General features: G+C 36.2%; 1 long non-coding RNA gene across 1 annotated transcript; it reads right to left on the minus strand.

Moving 5' to 3' along the window:
- Window positions 1-20,226: 20,226 nt before the first annotated feature.
- On the minus strand, window positions 20,227-20,862 carry LOC122049044. The gene is made up of 3 exons (XR_006130791.1): window positions 20,842-20,862; window positions 20,592-20,759; window positions 20,227-20,264 (listed from the first exon to the last, which is right to left on the minus strand). It is a non-coding gene; the product is annotated as an uncharacterized LOC122049044 (long non-coding RNA).
- Window positions 20,863-20,900: the final 38 nt, after the last annotated feature.

A 20,900-nucleotide genomic window follows, 5' to 3' on the forward strand; every position in this document is an offset into this window, starting at 1 on the left:
ATGTAGTCAGTATAAAAAAAATAACTTCAAATGATTCTGATCAATACACACATAGTGTACTAGTGTAATTTTATAGTTAAGATAAACTAATACCAAATTACACTACAATCATTCCAATGGTTTGTCCCATTCCATCTTAGTTGTGAGCTACTATTTATAATTTATAAGGAACTAATAACATGATCTTCTGTGTGGCACCACACACCATGTTATCTACAATATAAATTAAATGGACAACTACATTTAACATAAATGTAGACATTTGACCAATGTGATTTTTAAATAAATGTTTACAAAAAGCTAGGCTTTTAGTATATATCCTAACAAAGTTTACTGTCTACTCATACTTTACTACTCACGCATCATACTATATTGTGCTAACTTTATTATGCAAGAGTATTTAAACTAACTCTATTTTATAGGATCTAGGTGGATCGGTTGACCAAACTCAGGGATCGGTCGACTGAACCAAGATGACACAACATAGAGTAATCTAGCAGAACACATTTGGAATGCAAGTGGATCGATCGACCGAATATTTATTAGCATTAATGTAAAGCAGATTCAGATCCCAAGGCAATTTGAGGGATTAGTCGATCAAACCTTTAATGGTATTAATTACATGAAGATTAGATCTTGTCACTGAAGGAAAATGTAATATTCTGTCGACCGATAGAGTGTTCGGTCGACTTAACGGATCAGTCGACCGAAGGGCTTTTCTGTCGACCGAACCTAGATTATAAAAGGACCTTAAGATCTAAGCCTACGAGGATAACTTTTGCTGTGAAAATTCTCTATTCTACTCTACTCATGCTTCTATCATTAGGCACCTCAACTTCACGAACAATCTACTACACTAAGAAGTGCTGACGAGCTTCAACATCTATTTTTATTGTTGGTATATTTTAGTTAAACTTGCATTGTTTACTTTCTAAAAGATAACAGTGTGTTACTATCTTTTCATCTATACAAATTGCTCCTTTCTAAAGATTTTGAGAAGAAGAATTATAGTGAATTGCCCAACAGTGTGATCAGGTCTTGGAGTAGGAGTCGACATAGGTTCCGAATCAAGTAACCACCTGAGTCATCTTTATTAATCTTATTATTTTCCGCTGCTTTACTTTGATCAGTTTCTTTCGATAAAAGAAAAAGTCTTAAGAAACTATATTCACCTCACCCCCCTCTATCGCTTCCTTTCGATCCGACAAATAGTTGGTGTACTATCACTCACTGATGTTCCTTTTGCTGCTTTTGTTCTATATCCTCTTTCCAAAGAGCATACAATGAACATGATCAAGTATTTTGATTGTAAAAAGTCTAGGTTTTATAAATTGTGACAATTCCTTCACTGTGTTAAAAAAAACAGCATATACACTAGGTTTTGGTAAAGCATTCACCCTAATCTTTTTTTTCAGGGTTGTTATCTTGATACAATGTCATATTTAGAAGCATTGCCTGCCTTCAAGCTTAAACAATGGCAAGCAATTGTGCTTTTATTCCTTGATGCCTTTTCCATGCAAAGACTTCCATCTTGACCCGACATCTGGCAAATGTAGATGTGCTACATCACAAGGTAAAATGCCATTGTCATTCTTCTTTTTCATGTGCTAGTGCTTGCATATCCAGTTCTTTTAGTTGCTATCATCCATTTAAACTTGGTGTAAGCATGAATCTAGTGTCGAAGTTTAAGACATCTTATCTGTTATTTCTAGTCGAGTAATTAAGCATTGTGAATGAAACAAGTATTGAATGCTACCTAGGTTAGTCTCTAGCAGCATCAATTAATGGCAGATCATATTATGCAATTAGGTCAGTCTCACATTGCATCACAATAAGGTGGTAAATTGGAATCATAAACTCAAGCATCAAGTTGTAAATAAGCATTTTCTCCTTCCACATGAGTTTTAAGTAGAGATTTTTTTTTTCCATTAAAATTTGGTGTGAACTTAATTCCTACCCTTCAAAATTGTAGGTAAAGCAGATGGATGAAAAACAATATGCAACACTGTACCTCTGGTTGCCTCATGTTAGTTTTGATTATCTTCTATCAAATTACATTGAGAAGTTTGTTGGCCTTTTGCTCATTTCAAACATTGCAACCTTTTTTAGAATTGAGTAACTTTGATATACCTTGTTTCCTAATACTTTACTAATTGGTAAAATCATTTTGTGACTTTTTTAAAGCAAGCTAGCTTGGCTCATTGATTCTATTTTGAGTGAGTTGAACTATGGAACCATATTGGTAGTATAGGTATTTGTTCTTTTGTATGCTATTGCACAATTGATTCTAAATGATGACACATAATTTGTCACTTGTAAGGTATTTGATCTTTATATAATTTGCATACAATATGAGAGCGCAGTTTTAGCCAGCTTTGTAGTCATATAACCATATCTAGCTAGATTTAGCTTATACCTAAAATTTTCATGCTAAACATACTTATTAAGGTTTATTCTCAATGATTGGTCACTAATTTTTTTTCATGCATATGGAAACTAGGTTATATAACTTCAACTATGAATTTAAACTCTCTCAAAAATTATATTTGTCTCCATTACACACATCCTTCAAATAGCTAGATAAGCCTACCCTTTGTTACCATTATTGATGAAAATACATATTATAAACTTTCATGTTCTGCCTGATATGAATCATATCAGACCCAAAGATTGATTAGTATCCATTGTCTTTGACTATTTTTGTTGTATGTGCATATGTTTGTGCAATCACAAGGCCAGTGGTATTTGATGCAGCCTTATCAATTTTGGTCTAACTATTGCGAAATTACCTTTGGACACAACAACATATTGCTTTGTCATGACTATAGAGTTAGTTGGTTCTGTAGTTTATAATTATATAAAAGAAAGGATTTAGTTGATTCTCAATAAAGGTTGATTTTTCGTGCTCCAAAGATAATGATCAATGAATATTACAAAGGTGGAATAGAAATGAGGCATTCTAATACAGGGTAAATTGCTTAGTTATCTATCAACTTATTATTTCAGGGACTCAGTCAACCCTTTTGTGGAGCAAGCTGTGCAATATGCTATAGCTGCATCTAAGGTAATACACTCTATAAAGGAAAAGGATAAATTACAAAAACTACTTCTACAAGGTATTTTTTAAATTTATTTTTAGAGATATAATTTGAACTTTATTAGCTCTTTTCTCTAATTTTTACACTTCTCCATGCAAGTCTTGATATATTACAATCTTAGGAAGCAATGATTTCTATTCTTACCGAAATCAAGTGACTCCCATCTTTCTATTTTAGAGAAATTATTTTCTCCTAGATTGTTTGCCCTTAGCACCTGATGGATCCAGTTTTTTATAGCTTAATTTAATTGTTTCACACTTTTTAATGTTATCATACTTGCATTTATTTTTTTTAATTAATCAATTTATGTTCACATCTTTGGTTTATCTTCTACTGTATTTTGATCATAAATGTCAGTTTACATAGTTAAAATTATATATGGATAAATTATCTACAAATATTATCTTCATATTGAAGCGCATGGCTTAACTTTGACTCGTGATGCATTGGCTTCACTTCCTCCTTTTTCTTCAATAACTATTAATCGAGTGGCTTCTAATGGAACACTTCATGAAGCGGAATGCAAACTTGAGATTGTAAAAACAAGACTTGGCTCATCAGCGGCAATGACCACATTAGTTGTTGCAGCACTCCTTCATTACCTTGGAGTTATTATTCTTCCATTTTCAAGCAAAAACCTGTCAGATGACAAAATCTCTCATTTAGATCTTGATTTAGTACACATTGTTGTCCAAAGTGCTCATTATTTAGCTCAAGGAAAAATTGGCAGTGGCTTTGATGTCAGTGCTGCTATCTATGGCAGTCAATGCTACATCAGATTTTTGCCTCACTTTTAAAGCCTACCCAGGTTTTTTCTACACCTTTTGTTGGAAATGGGGATAGTGAGGAATGTGGTCATGTTCCCCATTACTCATAATGGAAAAGTCCATTATGCCCCTAGTGTATTTCCCTATATAAAGGGGGTCCGTCCAAGGCTCAGGGTGAGTGAAATTGCAAGTGTGCGGTGAGAGTAAGAGGAGAACATCCAAGGCGGCGGGATTTGGTTTGTGGAATTGCGGAGGGCTTTCCGATCCTGTGATCGCTCTTCCGACAGCGAGTTTCGTCATTGCCAACTGCGGATCTGCGGGAGATCGCTGTAAGTTTTTACCGCATTTAATTAATTCGTCTATCATGCATTTAGAACATATTTTCTACATTGGTATCAGAGCGCGTAGTTATTTCTAAATGCTTAGAAACGAATTATGAAATCGTCATTCGGATGTTTTTTCTCATGTCGTCGCTATTTTCCACGACTAATGTGTCGTAGCATACAACGTTGTACACCGGCGACGGGGTCGCTGGTAAGAGTCACCATCTCGAAAGAAGGGATGTGGAACGAAGTTTGTCTCCGATGGTTGCCGACAATATGGTCACAGGAAGACTTGCAACTGGGTTGCAATTTCAGCGATTGAGTCGTTTTGCCAACGTTAGCACTGCTGTTGCCAAGATAGAAAATCGTGATGATTTCGTGATTTTTACTAGAGCCGGCAAAGGTCAGCGAAGGTATTCTGGCTGGTCGACGATGCGTCAGTGGCCTTCGTGGCCGGCGACCGTGTCCGTCGCGGTGTGTGGCGTGCGTGGCTTGAGCAGCGTGCAAATGTGGGAGCATATGGCGTAGAAAACGACGATAACGAAGCACAGTGCTTCGTGTGAGAAAAAGTTTGATTTAAAAAAATAAACGTGAGCAAAGATGATAATGTTTCATGCTGCATGCAATTAAATTTAAAAAAATGATAATGTTTCATTATGAATTATTGCATGCATGTTAATTAAAGTATAATGTTTTGTTTGTCAAATAATGCATCATTGAAATATGCTAATACATGCCTACTATACCGTAGCATTACTTTCAATTTGGGTGCATACAGTAATTAATTGAAAATAAGTTTAATTAATTTGTCATTTATGATAAATGATCAAGTGTAATTTTGGTCCACTTAGATTCAGTTCAGGTTTAAATCATTAGTTGGTTTAACCGAACCAATTTGATCCAAACCCAAAATCAATTTGGGTTGATTAATTAGACTTAGACCAAATATGATCAAATGACCAGATTTGTTCTAATGGGTCAGTTTTGATCAAAACAATTAGATTTATTCTAATTGGTCGGACTTAAACCAATGGGCATTGGTTTGATCAAACGGACATGAGTATGATCAATAAGTCTGAAATTGGTAGGAATGGACCTAGAGAAAAAGTAACAGAACATAGGTACAAAAATCTCTGTCCAATTGGATTAGTTCTAATTAAGGACAATGGACCGAGCTTAGGATCTGGATCCCTAATCAATCGATCCAATGGGTCTGACCAATTAGATTAGTTCTAATTGTCGACTTAAACTCCTGAAAATCGAGAAGATTTATTTTTCTTGATTTATTATGTTGGTACTATGCCTGTATAAATTGAAATAAGCCGATTTTATACTGGTTAGTCGGTTTTGTACTGACTTATTTATTTTCAATTTTTCAGATGGCTAGTCGTGATTTACGACAACATGAGCTTTGGGAGGAGATTAAGGAGCTTGATTTCGACCCTGTTCAAGGACTCGGATGGCTTATTGGTCGGCTCGATCGGTTGTTCTGGAAACTCAAGCGAGAAGAATTTCCAGTCGAAGACACACACAGAAGATTTGCTCTAGTCTATTCACTGCCAGAAAACCTTAGGCAGATAGCATTCCAACTTTGGGATGATTTTGATGGACACATCTCGTATTCAGAGATGTGCAGACAGTTGCTTCATCTCTATTGGGGTCCTGAAGACCCAGAGGAGGATCCAGATGAATCTGAAGAGGATTCAGAAGATCTTGAAGATCCTCCAGAGGAGAATCCAGAAGAATCTGAAGAGCATTCAGAAGATCCTGAAGATCCAGAGGAGGATCAAGATGAATCTGAAGAGGATCTGGGAGAGTGTGTGTGGGATCCAATTGAAAATCTTGAAGTTGTCCTGCCTGTGATTACCCCTCATGAGTCCAGGCTGAGAGGGATTATTTTGGCCACTACACTAGTGCCTGTCCTAGTGGGAGTGATAGTTGCCTATCTAGTTTATTAGAGTTCTGTTATTTTTATTGTCGTTTTGTATGAACAATAGTGAGTCTATTTAATTCATGTCAGTTAGTTATATGTTAACAATATGCAGCATAATTTTATGTTAATGACGTGTTCATTTATTTATGCTGTTTGCTTGACATGATGCATGATTAGTTCATGATGTATTAAATGATTAGTTCATTTAATTAAAAAAAACATGATATATTAAATGATTAGTTCATTTAATGATATTATAAATGATTAGTTCATTTGTTGGGATGTATGTAATAGAATTGATTAATATTAATTTGATTGGTCATACGGATGATGAGTGAAAACATAGTTGTCACTTGATTTTGTAAACCAACTCAAAGTAATATTAAGTTAATCATAAATTGCATACATATGATATACACTGAATACTAAATAATTTGTTTATTTATGATAGATTATGACAACCAAAAACATAATAGCTGAACTCAACAAAGGTGAAAAATTTAATGGGGGATAACTATAAGATCTGGCACCTCAAGATACAATATGTACTTGAGGAACATGAAGTTCTAGAAGCTGTAAATCAGGTTATGGAAGTACCTGTAGATGGTCCCACTGCACAACACAGACGAGATCTTGATGCCTATAAGGCATGGAAGAAAAAGGACTCCACTGCAAAGGGTATATTGATTAGTTCAATGGTAGACGACCTAGCTTTTGAATATGAGTCATATCTTACTGCTCATGAAGTCTGGGTTGCCCTTAAAGATAAATATAGTGGAGTAAGTCTGAGCAAGCTTCGCCAGTTGACAATCAAGTTTGACAGCTGCAAAAAGCGTCCAAATGTATCAATGGTTCAACACCTCAGGGAGATGTCGAACATCATTCGGGAGCTTAAAACTGCTGGTCATGAGTTGACTGATGAACAACAGGTTCAAGCAGTTATTCATTCACTTCCAGATTCTTGGGAGACCATGAAGCAAACCTTAACTCACAGTGAGAGTATCAAGACTTTCACTGATGTCTCACACCATGTAGAATTGGAGGCGGAGAGAGTTGAATCCGCAAGGATTTCTGGACAAGCCTATGTGGCTGTAGGTTCTGCAGGATCATATGGATCCAAGAAAAAGAAATGGTTCAAGAAAGGGAAGGGAAAGAAGAAGGAAGCTGCTGTTGTGGGACAGGGCCCAATCAAGAAGATAGTCAAGAAGACTGGAAAGAAACCTAAAAACAAGTTGACTTGTTTTAACTGTGGTAAAAAGGGCCACTTTGCTCGGGAGTGCACTGAGCCAAAAAAGGTAAATCCAAGTGTGTATTCTTTTCAAGAGCATTTTGTTGCTAGTTCAGTGTTGTTAGCTGATTCTTATCCTTTGTGGATTATAGATTCGGGAGCAACCAACCATGTAGCTTGGGAACGAGTTACATTTGTTGAGTACCGTTGGGTACCAGCTGGCAACAAGTGGATCTATGTGGGAAATAATGCAAGAGTTGAAGTCAAAGGAGTCGGCACTTGCAAACTCAACCTACGTGGTGGTAGAGTTTTATTTCTACATGATGTCCTGTATGCTCCTGAAATTCGACGGAATCTTGTTTCCGTTACGTGTCTTCTTGATTTAGGGTATTGTATTAATTTTTTCAATTGGTCTGTTGAACTTAAGATTGACTCAGTGTCAATCGGATATGGTGTTTTAACAAATGATTTTATGGTTCTTGATGTAGAACCAGATGTCAATTATGCTATTGATGGTTGTTTTTCAAACATTGCTTTAACTAGTGATGCAGATATAACTGATGAGGTTTGGCATGCTAGATTAGGACACATAGGAAAAGAACGAATGAATCGGTTAGCTAGAGAGGGTCTATTGGGCACTCGAGCTAAAATTCAATTGTCTATATGTGAGCATTGTCTTGCTGGAAAAGCAACTGGGAAACCATTTGGTAAGGCTATTAGATCTGAATCAACATTGCAGTTAATTCATTCGGACATTTGTGGTTCAATGAATGTGAAGGCTAGACATGGAGCTTCCTATTTCATTACATTTATTGATGATTTCTCTAGGTTCGGTCATGTGTATTTGATTTCTCACAAATCCGAAGCATTAGATTGCTTCATTCGTTATATGAACGAAGTTGAGAATCAAACGGAACGTAAAGTTAAGACTTTACGCACTGACCGTGGTGGGGAGTATTTGTCTGATATGTTCAAGATAATATGTAATGATAGAGGGATTATTAGACAGCTGACAATTCCTGAAACTCCACAGCAAAATGGGGTAGCTGAAAGAAGAAATAGGACTCTTCTTGAAATGGTTAGGTCTATGATGGCGCAAGCTAATTTGCCAATCTCCTATTGGGGAGATGCATTATTAACTGCAGCTTATATACTTAACAAAGTGCCTTCAAAGTCAGTTCTATATACCCCATATGAACGTTGGAAAGGCAGAAAATCAGATTTAAGTAATCTGAGACCTTGGGGGTCAGCTGCTTATGTTCATGATAGTTCTCACAAGTATGGAAAACTAGGGCCTAGAGGTAAGAAATGTATCTTTATAAGATATCATGAGACCTCCAAAGGTTATGTTTTCATAGGTGAGCAACTAGATGGAACCATCTCCGAAATAGACTCGAGAGATGCGACTTTTCTCGAAACAGAGTTCCCAATCAGAGGTGATGTTGATGAAAATGTTCCTCTATTTGAGGAGGATGAGATATTATCAATGAGAGAGGTATCAAAAGGGATACCTGAGTCTAGTCAACCAAGTGGGAGTTATATGCCGAGTCATGAGTTGACTTCTCAATAGCCCATCTTACGGAGAAGTGTTCGTAAGATCAAACCTAAGAAGAGGTTTGATATTGAGAATGAGGCATTGGTTACACTTCCAATTGACGATGACGAACCTCAATCCATTGAGGAAGCATTGGGATGTAGAGTTAGAGAAAAATGGAAAGCTGCAATGGTTGAAGAAATGGAGTCCATGATTCAAAATCATGTTTGGGAATTAGTCGATCTTCCTCCGGGGCGAAGGGCTATTGGGAATAAATGGATTCTCAAAATAAAGAGAAAGCAGATAGATCGATTAACAGATACAAAGCTCGTTTAGTTGCAAAAGGATATACCCAAATGGAGGGTATTGACTTTGAAGAGACATTTTCTCCTGTAGTGAAATTTGTATCAATCAGAGTTATTTTGGCCTGTGCGGCACATTATGACTTAGAATTACATCAAATGGATGTAAAAACCGCTTTCCTTAACGGTGATCTTGACGAAGAAATCTATATGGTTCAACCAGAAGGTTTCATTGCTGAAGGCCAAGAGCAAAAAGTATGTAGACTTAGAAAGTCTATATATGGGCTAAAGCAAGCGTCAAGACAATGGAACATAAGATTTAACGAAGTCATTTTATCTTATGGTTTTGAGATGATCAATGAGGATCATTGTGTTTTCCTGAAACTGGAAAAAGGAAAGTATGTCATTTTATCATTATATGTTGATGATATGCTGATAGTTGGAAATGACATAGGATATGTGAATGAAGTCAAGAAGTGGCTGTCATCACAATTTGATACAACAGATATGGGAGAAGCTGAATATATCTTAGGGGTGAAGATCATAAGAGATCGTCCTAAAAGACTTTTGAGTCTGTCACAAGAGTCTTATATAAATAAGATGTTACATCATTTCAGCATGTCTAATTGCAACATAGAACATACACCTATTGTGAAAGATACTGTGTTGAGCAAGAGTATGTGTCCTAAAACTCCAGAGGAAATAGCTGAGATGAATAAAAAACCATATGCCAGTGCTATTGGTAGATTGATGTACACTATGTTGTGTACACGTCCCGATATCAGCTATGTTGTGGGCTTAGTCAGTCGCTTCCAGTCAAACCCAGGACCGAGACACTGGAAGGCAATAAAAAAGATATTCAGATATCTGAAGGCGACAACAGATTATTGTCTTTGTTTTCAAGGATCAGAAATGAGTCTGAAAGGTTATTCAGATGCAGATTGGGCTGGAGACCTGGATGATAGAAAGTCCACATCAGGCTATGCATTCTTGCTGAATGGTGGTGTCATCTCCTGGAACAACAAGAAACAAGCTTGTGTACCTTTGTCGACTATGGAAGCTGAATATGTGGCATGTTCAGCAGCTGTGCAAGAAGCAGTCTGGTTGAGAAGGTTTCTGAAGCATCTGAAAATTGCTGAGGATAGTGGGAGTCCAGTAACTGTCTACTGTGACAGTCAAGCTGCAATAGCTTTTTCCAAGGATCCCAAATATCATAGCAAAGGCAAGCATATAGAAATTAAATATAATTTTATAAGGGATATTGTGGCTAAAAGAAAAGTCATTCTTGAGTATGTCCCTACACGCGTTATGCTTGCAGATCCTTTTACTAAGCCAATGACTAAAGAGTCATTTAAAGAACATGTAAAGTCTTTGGAACTTCGTAGAATGTAACAATATTGAAATAACAATCAAACTTTGTGTTATGATTGTGTAATTTGCCATAATTTATTCAGTGTATATGTTGTATTTGTTACATTCATATAAGATCTCGGTGAGAATGTTGGCAGGTGGAGATTGGTCCACTCACATGGACAATCATCTCTGTTTGTTAAGCACAAATATGGGTAAGACCGTTACTTATGAAACACCTTACGTAGCTGAAATTATGAAATTAGAGACAGATTCATAAGTTGAGGTCGCCTTGATAATTGTGTCAAGATGAGATCATTTATGTGTAAATAATGATCTAAGTAAATGAACCCACCATTTACTGAACCTATTGAAGGCCAGATTAGAATTCATATGTTGAATTCCGGATTAGATGTTAAGTATGTCTAGATCAAAATCTGTACGATGTTAAATTTGAAGACAACATGCGCTCTTTTTAGTAAAGAGAATAACATCGTAGCATGTGATTCATACCACATGTGCTATTGCGACAATAAAGGTAGTAGGAGAATGAATCCCTGTTTCTCTACTATGTGAGACCTTTGAGATTATATGTTAATCTCAATTTTTGCCTTAGTGACTATTTAGCTGTTTACTTGAAGTTTTAATCAGTGTCTGCTACTTTAGCGTGTATCCTATGGCTATGGATGATTCGGTCTATGGAGCATAACTAGGAAAGCGACTGATTAAAATGAATTGATTCTAACTAAAAAGGAAGATTAAATATATTTACATCTTTTGTTGTTATTCACTGGTCGACCCATTTCTGTTATGTACGGAAATGAATGTGAATATTGGATATGGAACATGCTCATGGCATAATGGTCATTATAAGGGATTAGAGATGTTCATATCGATGTAAATGAAAATTATTTAATCTGGGTAAATAGCAAGACATGGATATCTTCAAGATAATGACTGTGTGTCACTTGAAGATTGGATGGATTCTGGATAAAGGCTATGTGCCACCAGGAAAGAGGCTATGTGTCATGAAGAGTGTGTCTCTAATTTATTTGAGCAGCTAAGCAAAGTGTAACAACTTTATTAGCATTGATTGCTCAACGAGCGGCTAAGTCAAGGTGTTACAATCTTCATAGCAACTATCGCTCAGTGTGCTTGCTGTCGCACGAACCATTTTCTCTAAATATGGATTGGATGTTCTCATATGGTCTATGTGACCAAACTCTCTAATAGTCTATGTGACTTATTAAGTCTTTGTGACTTACCTGAATGAACTAGTCTTAGTGACTTACCTTGGACGAGTGGGAGATGTTGGAAATGGGGATAGTGGGGAATGTGGCCATGTTCCCCACTACTCATAATGGAAAAGTCCATTATGCCCCTAGTGTATTTCCCTATATAAAGGAGGTCCGTCCAAGGCTCAGGGTGAGTGAAATTGCAAGTGTGCGACGAGAATAAGAGGAGAACATCCAAGGCGGCGGGATTTGGTTTGTGGAATTGCGGAGGGCTTTCCGATCCTGTGATCGCTCTTCCGACAGCGAGTTTCGTCATTGCCAACTGCAGATCTGCGGGAGATCGCTATAAATTTTTACCGCATTTAATTAATTCGTCTATCATATATTTAGAACATATTTTCTACACCTTTACCATTATGTGTATAGTCACAAATATTAATTTGCTAATTTTATATGATTTTTCAATTGCCTTTGAAATTTAAACCATGTATTCTACTAGTGCAAATTCTTTTTTCAATATGTCAGTTTTGTTATAATAATTCCAAGATTTGATTTGGCGCTGAACTTGTTTTTTTCCATCAATGCACTTGTATTGAATGTTGACTTTGATTTTAGGATTACTCTTACTCAACTAAAGGTACATTTTATGGGGAAGAGCTAGGGGAAGCCTTCTAGTCATTCCATATTAGCCGAAAGCTAAGGGAAGAGCTCGGTGTTGAATTCGATAGGGGAAGGAATCATCCCGCTGCACTGACCACTTCAAAGTGTGGAATCAACAAGATGGGTTACTAAAAGCTTGCATTTCAAGGGAATGGCTGCTGATGAAGCGTAACTCATTTAATTTGTATATATCTTCAAAGTAGTTCAGGTGAGTGAAAGCAAACAATTGAACTAATTTGATATCTTGATATAACAATTGATAATTTTGCAGCTTATAATTCTCGAAGCCATTGCAATGAGTCTTCCTTAGGATAATGATGCAACATGATTTAGTGGAGGATGGAGTTCTCTTCTTTGGCACCATGTTTCTTGGATTGGCGACTCATCTGTTTAATGGCTTTGCTAAACTTGCTATGAATATTGCCAAACTTCCAATATTCCCATCAACTATGCTTTGATTTTGATGATAGATGTGGTTGACCATATTGTAGTAAATAAATGCTTCTGAATTGAACTAGATATATATATATATATATTGTAAATATTTTATTTTGAATTGGTTGTTTATATGTATATATATTGTAAATAGATAATCATTTTTCTTATAAAGACAATATATTTTAACCATTGGAAAAAGTGATTAAAGATAATGGTTTTGAAATATTGTGTGAAAAAAATTAAAAATAAAGTTTTTTTAACTATTAGAAAAAGTGATATAAGATAACGGTTTTGAAATATTGTGTGAAAAAATTCAAAGATAGTGATTTTTATCCATTGTCAAAGTAATTTTTAATCAAGATAGACAACAGTTTTTAGACTATTGTAAAAATTAATTAAAGACAACGATTTTAAATTGTTGTCGATCCATCAACTAACATTGGGGTCCTTAAGAAAGACAACGGAATTTAATTTTTGTCAAAAGCATCAAAAGACAATGGTTTTATACCGTTGCAAAACTGTTATCTTTTGTATCAAAGACAACAACGTAACTTAAAATTGTTGTCGTTGAGTATACTTTTAACAACACTGCCAATTATAATAGTTTTTAAAAGGTTATGACAACAGATTTTATCCGTTGTCTTTGACTATTTTTGTTGTAGTTAGATCATTTAAGATGCTAGAGGGGGGAGGGGGGGTGTTAATAGCGTTTGTCAAAAATCATGAGTTAAAATGAATTACGTAGTGGAATAAAGAAAATAATGACAATGCTAACAAAGCCAAGTTTTACTTAATTCGGAGCCTGTGACGACTCCAACTCTAAGGCCCGCGATTGTCAATTGTTTTTGTTAGACAATCACTATCAGTTTGAATAATGTGTTACAAGTATTAAGTACAATAACTGAAATAATTATTACTGACAAATAGAAAGAAATTTGAAATCTTTTATTTTTTGAACTTCGGAGCAGCCTTTGGATATCGTCGGAGCCTTTTCGGAGCAGCACACAAGAATAAAACTTGTAGCAGATGATCTTCTGAAACTGTTGGACAAAGACCTTTATATAGGCCCATTTCGAGTGCCTAGAGTCCCTCCCGAGTGCCTGGACTATACTGACGTGGTGAGCTTTTGTCGAAATTTGATCCATCAAGTTTATCCACTTTCATGTGCCCGAACCCCCTCCAGGTGCCTAGACCTTTGACATGGGTTTGGCTAGTTGTTACGAACCGCAAGTGTGTGAATTCATCGTTAGTAATAAAGATTATCGATCCCACGAGGACTGGTTATAAGTACTAGTGATGACTCACTTTGGATTAGCTAAACTACCGATGGTTGTAAGTTATCTAAAGAAATGATATTAGGAAGAAGAAATGAGAACTAGCAAAGAAGAAGTAATTGACTTGGTTTATGAAGAGTTCTAGGAGTTCGGTTTCATTGTGGTGGTATTGGCGTATCACATTCTATCCTTTACTCATTGTCCATCAACATGCATTCGCCGGAAGCTAAAGCAACTATCCTTAAGTATCAAATAGAGAAGATCCCTATGATATTCTGTTACGGTTAACCCTTGTCACTAGGGCACCTTGATAGATCACAAGAATGCAACTCTAATTGGTGTCATTAGGGATAGAAATAAGGAGCTTAGTTTGATCTCTTACTTCCTTATCGAGAAGTTGCCTCTCCTTTCAAGGAAGTACCCTAGATATCCGTGAACGGGTTACCCCTGTCACTAGGGCCCCTCAGGTGTACAATCTAAGATATTCTCTCTACAAGGTTGACAATTCCTACACAATCAATTAACACGATATAGAGATCGAGTAGTCGAAACAAAGCAAGCGAAATCATCCAATGAAATAAAGCATAAATATGAGTCTTACATTAAAATCAATCCACAATTACTTCCTCATCCTAGAACAAGGACTCTACTCCATAGACGTCGGAGAAAAACCCGAAGACATAGTGTATTTAAACATACAATTCTCAAACACGAAGAGAGAAAGAAGAAGTATACTTATCCAATGACGACGAGTGATCTTCGGATCCAATCTTTTGCTTCTGGAGTTGATGTGGTGATGAAAGATCGCTGGACCGATGTCCGGGACGACATGGAATGGCACCAAGGTGATTCTCCTGTTGACGGCTCGTTTCTCGGCTCTCCCCCCCTGAGAAGAAGGGTTAAAACCCTTTTATAGGCTAGAGCACGGCTGCGATGGAACGATCGTGCCAATATAGCACGGTTGTGCCCTTTCTTGTCTCTGGCCGCGCTGCATGGTCGTGCCAATTGGCACGACCGTGTGAAATTCCATCTTGGCTCCTGGGACACGACCGTGCAGGGCTGCACGGTCGTTCCTTGCTTGGCTTCGGTCGTGGGGGGCATGGCCATGCAGGTTTGCACGACCATTCTCTGATCTGCCTCTGGTAGGCAGCACGACCGTGCAAGAGTTGCACGGCCGTGCACTGCTCCTCTTCTGTTTGGTCACACAATCGTGCAAGGTTGCACAAACATGCTCTCTGGCTCATTCAGATGCATCGATAATCATTATTTTTGCTCTGAAAGTTGTCTCTGTCAACACAAAACCAAACAAAGAGCAGATATCTGAATAAATGAGTATATATGATGAGTACATGATAAAAGAGGCTATGATGTAAAGAATATGTACATATAAAGCAAGTGAATGTGCGTTAAAACATGCATAAATGATCATAATATTTATGCACATCACACCTGTAATGCCCGCCCCTCCTGCTAGTAAGGCGAGGTTACTTTACTACTTGCGGAAACATACATGCATATTAAAATTTCTTTCTAAAGTAAAATAGCGGAAGTATCATGAAGTCATGCGGAACATTAACATAAATAAACTTAGTTCATGTCAACATAAAAAAATAACATAAGCAGGTCTTTTATTTGTCTTAGCCGAGCCACCACCACACACATCTCTTGCCTCTCCTGCGACTCCCCTAGTTCATCCATTCTTTGCCTTTATCTGCGGTACAAGGAAAGTAAGCTATAAGCACACAGGCTTAGTAAGATCCTTTCCTACTCACAAAAATAATATATCATAGCATAATCACATAAGCATATAACAATGGAAACATAATCATCTAACATAATATTGTGAAAACATAGCATCATAACATATCATCTCATAAAGAACATCATGCTATATCATGTCATATAAATCATAAGGGCATAGCATATCATAAAGAAATATCATGATGTATCATATCATCAATAAAAAAAATATCATGTCATATAAATCATAAAAGCATATCATATAATAAATCATAAGAGCATCATGTCATATAAATCATAAGGGCATAACATATCATATCATAAATCATATCATGCAAGATGTCTTTTAAAACATGTGTCATGTCATGTGCAACATGTCTTTAAACATATCATATAGTACTTGAACATAATATCATCATGAGGGCCGGGCTTGTACCACATACATACATAAATGCGCCCAATCCCTAGGATAGGGTAGCTAGCCCCGAACCTACTAGGGAACTAGGTCCGTACTACGACCGTCGACCTAGGGGCGTACTAAGAAGCCCATCCCTTTTTACTAGACCCGTTCATAGTCCGTCGGCCTAGGGGCGCTTATGGAGCCCACCCTTGGTACAAGCCATACAAAGTAAAATAGCATATCATGGTTCATGTCATAACATAGCATATCATATCTTGTCATATCATGAAGAGTGCTCTTAGTCCCCAAGGGGAAGCAACTCTTAGGCCTTCACTTGTCATATCATAGAGAGTGCTCTTAATCCCAATAAATAGGGAAGCAACTCTTAGGCCTTTACTTATCATATTATAAAGCATGCATACTTGAGCACATAGCACATCATAAGAGACATTATCATGCGTGGATCATAAGCATACATAAATGAGCATATTACTTGTCATATCATAAAGCATGCATACTTGAGCATATAGCACATCATAAGAGACATTATCATGCATGGTTCATAGGTATAAATGAACACATCACCTATCATAGAAAAACATAATCATGCATGGAATCATTAAATAACATCTCTTAATTCATAACGTAGCATGTGAGACACATCTAGGCTTCTAATCCCATCATGGCCGAAAGTTCAAAGAGTATAAACTTAAACTCTAAACAATATACAAGCATAAGAATCTCATGTTAACTTCATATCATATCATAAGGAAAGTCATAAGCATGTTAACCCAATTTTTTAAGCTTTCCTAGGTCTTGATCCTTATCATGGCCGAAAGTTCATGAAGAAGGGAATTAAGCTCTAACCAACATACAAGCATAAATATCAAGCTAACTTCATATTATATCATAAGGAAAGTCATAAACATGTTAATCTAATTTTTAAGCTTCCCTAGGTCTCTAATTCTTTCATGGCCGAAAGTCCATGAAGAAGGGAATTAAGCTCTAACAACATACAAGCATAAGAATCTCATGTTAACTTCATATCATATTATAAGGAAGGTCATAAGCATGTTAACCCAATTTTTAAGCTTTCCTAGGTCTTGATCCTTATCATGGCCGAAAGTTCATGAAGAAGGGAATTAAGCTCTAACCAACATACAAGCATAAATATCAAGCTAACTTCATATCATATCATAAGGAAAGTCATAAACATGTTAATCCAATTTTTAAGCTTTCCTAGGTCTTGATCCTTATCATAGCCGAAAGTTCATGAAGAAGGAAATTAAGCTCTAACCAACATACAAGCATAAATATCAAGCTAACTTCATATCATATCATAAAAGAAATCATGAGCATGCTAGATTTAGTTTAAAGCTTCCTTAGACACTAAAATTCACCATGGCCCAACCATAAAGAAACATGTGTCTAGATTTCAAGCAACATCAAAACATGATAACCCTAAGTTAGCTTTATATCATATCCTAAGGAGAGTCATGAACATGTTAGACTAAGTTTAAGCTCTCCTAGGTCTTTCATTCACATCATGACCGAAACCCTATAGTGTAATACCACTAGGTTCCAACAACATACAAGCATGCAAACACTTAGAATCTTTCATACCATTTCTTAAAGGAGGTCATGAGCATGATAACCTAAATTTTTAACCTCTCCTAATCCATTATTCAAGTCTTGGCCGAACACCATATGTGTATGACATTAAGTTTTAAGCAACATACAAGCATAAGAACACCAAACCAATCTCTTATCATAGCATACATATCATAAGGACAAAGTGAACATGGTTAGTTTAGGTCTTAAGCTTTCCTAGGTCTTTCATCTATACTTGGCCGAAAGTTCAAAATCATAGATCTAGGTTTTAAGTAAGCATACAACATAAGAACATTAACTAGCTTCCTATACTAGGGTACTTATCATAAGAACATAATGAACATGCTTATTTAGGTCTTGAACTTCCCTGAACCTTTTATTCATGTCTTGGTCGAACACCTTAGGAGCATGAAATTAAGTTTTAAGCAACATACAAGCATAAGAACACCAAACCAATCTCCTATCATAGCATACATATCATAGGGACATAGTGAACATGGTTAGTTTAGGTCTTAAGTTTTCCTAGGTCTTTTATCTACACTTGGCCGAAAGTTCAACATTGTGACCCTAGGTTTCAAACATTCTTATCTTATGGAAAACATAAACAACTTGTACCACAGGTGAGGGGATACTTACATCCTTTCGCTTGTTGTTCCTAAAGAAAGTGGTACCCTTGTGAGGAGGAAGAAGGAGCTTCTCTTCCTAGTTCTCCCTTTTGTTTTCTCTTTCTTGTAAGGAGTAAACCTTAAGACTGTTGGTTAAACCTAGGAAAACGTACCGGTTCCACTGTACAAAAATTTTTGTACAAGTGTCGAACCTTTCCTTAAATAACCTATTGTGTTCTTTAGAAGTTAAATAAGGAATCGCAGACGGAACTTAACATCATTGATTCCAAATTTAACTTATCTATTCTTAATGGTTTAAATTTGAATCGCAAGCGGAACTTAACACTATTGATTCAAATCTACCTAGGTTATTAATTCCATAAATATTAATTTCCAAAATTGGCTTCCAGGACTACATGGCGAGGCACATGACCTTCTTGGATATGGGAGCAACCACCACCGCCTAGGCAAAGCCTTTTAAGGAAAGCTAATATTTATTTCCTTAAATAACTCTAGGTTAACCAAAAGGAACAATCGAATCACAAATTTGAAAAAGAAGAAAACAAAAAATCGAAAAATAAATTCGATAAACTAGATCTAATTGCCTCTTGTATTTAGAATTCATACAAAGAAAAATAACTAGTATGATGCGGAAGAAAAATACTAGTTATACCTTCTCTTTATAAGCTAATGACCTCGAGATCTTCTGCCGTATTCCTCGCCTCGCCTTGGACGTCGTGTGGGCGACGATCCTCCAAGATGAACACCACCCAAAAGCTTCCTCCTTCTTCTTCTAAAATCCGGCCACCACCACCACCAAGGAGAAGAGAGCAAAGGGAGAGGAAGAAGGGAGAGGGCCGGTCACACCAAGAGATCACCCAAACAAAAGAATAAGAATTGTATCTCATGAAGCCCCCTCACCCCTTCTTTTATATTACTTACCCAAGGCAAATAAGGAAAAACCACTATGTGAAAAACGACTTTTTACTTCGTTTATTACCTGAAGTAAAAGACCTATTTTTACCGAAATAGACACGCGTGTAGTAAAAAGATTCATTTTACTTCGGATAAACTCTGAAGTCGTAGGCCCAGAAAAAACGAAGTTGTATTGGGTGTCGGGTTCGGACATATTACGAAGTAAAAAGTGCGTATAACTTCGTTGGTTTTTAAAAACACCGAAGTAATAAATCCTTTTCGACTTCATCGTTTAGTATTTGTTGTGAAGTAATATACCTACTTTAACTTCGGTTAAAAATGAAGTAATGGATTACTTTTACTTCGTCATATATCGTTAATTCCTGAAGTAATTATCAATTAAATTACATTTAGCTTCGTTCTGGATCGTAGTAATAGATAGATACTACTTCGAAATTTTTGGTAATAACCGAAGTAGTTGACACTATTTTACAGCAACAAATTGTATTGCTTCGAAGTTATAAGTAGATTTTACTTCGGATTTTATGAATAAAGTGAAGTAATTTTTCTCTTTTTACTTCATTATTTTTAGACTTCAGTAATTTTGAGCATCACAAAAGGTAACTTCATAAGCCTTGATCAAAATAAGCCATGATTTCAGCATATGTTTATACAAAATAAATCTCCCTAAATATGATCAAAATAAGCCATAAAAAACCAAAAACATGTACTGGTTCATTCACACAATCTGTAATTCACTTTAAATACGAGTACACAAATTCACTCCATTTAATTCTCACTTCATCATATTGTGTCTGCGTATAGTACTGGTTCTTCACACAACCTGCAAACTGCAATTTAGAAAGAACCATCATGTTATGTTTTGTAACTGAAAACTTTAAATCAAAACACAGTAAGTTGACAAAAAAATCATGAATTAAATTAACAAAAGCATGATAAGACAAATAAATATGTATTATTATATGTACTCTTATAGTAACAATAACATTTCATTAAATGTGCAATAAAAATGATCCAACAGTTTTTTGAACCTTAAGTTTTAGTAGTTCCAATCGCATGGTGATTAGATGCTTAGTTAAATTAATGTATTGCATTCTCAATTTCACATGCACTATGACAAAAAAGCAAAAATTGTACAATGAGACTTGCACGATTACCCAGTGTTGTATGGGATAAGGCATATGCTGTCTCCGTTTGATGCTTTCAACTGATTAGCAATGTGTTGTGAAGAGGTATTGCCATCTTGAGCGGCTGGTATTTTGTTGGGATCCACAAACGACACATACTCAGCCCTGTTTGTTTCCTTCAAGTACTTGTACAAGTAACTGCATTCAAGTAATAAAAAACATGGTTACTTAAGACATGAACTCATTCAAAGAGAAGAATTGTATATAAGACATAACTTACCCCATGTAAACCAAAATTTGCCTGAGCCCTATCTCTCTCATTTCCATACAGTGCATGAC

Source organism: Zingiber officinale, chromosome 2B (genome assembly GCF_018446385.1).
Source record: "Zingiber officinale cultivar Zhangliang chromosome 2B, Zo_v1.1, whole genome shotgun sequence".
NCBI classification, from domain to species: Eukaryota; Viridiplantae; Streptophyta; class Magnoliopsida; order Zingiberales; family Zingiberaceae; genus Zingiber; species Zingiber officinale.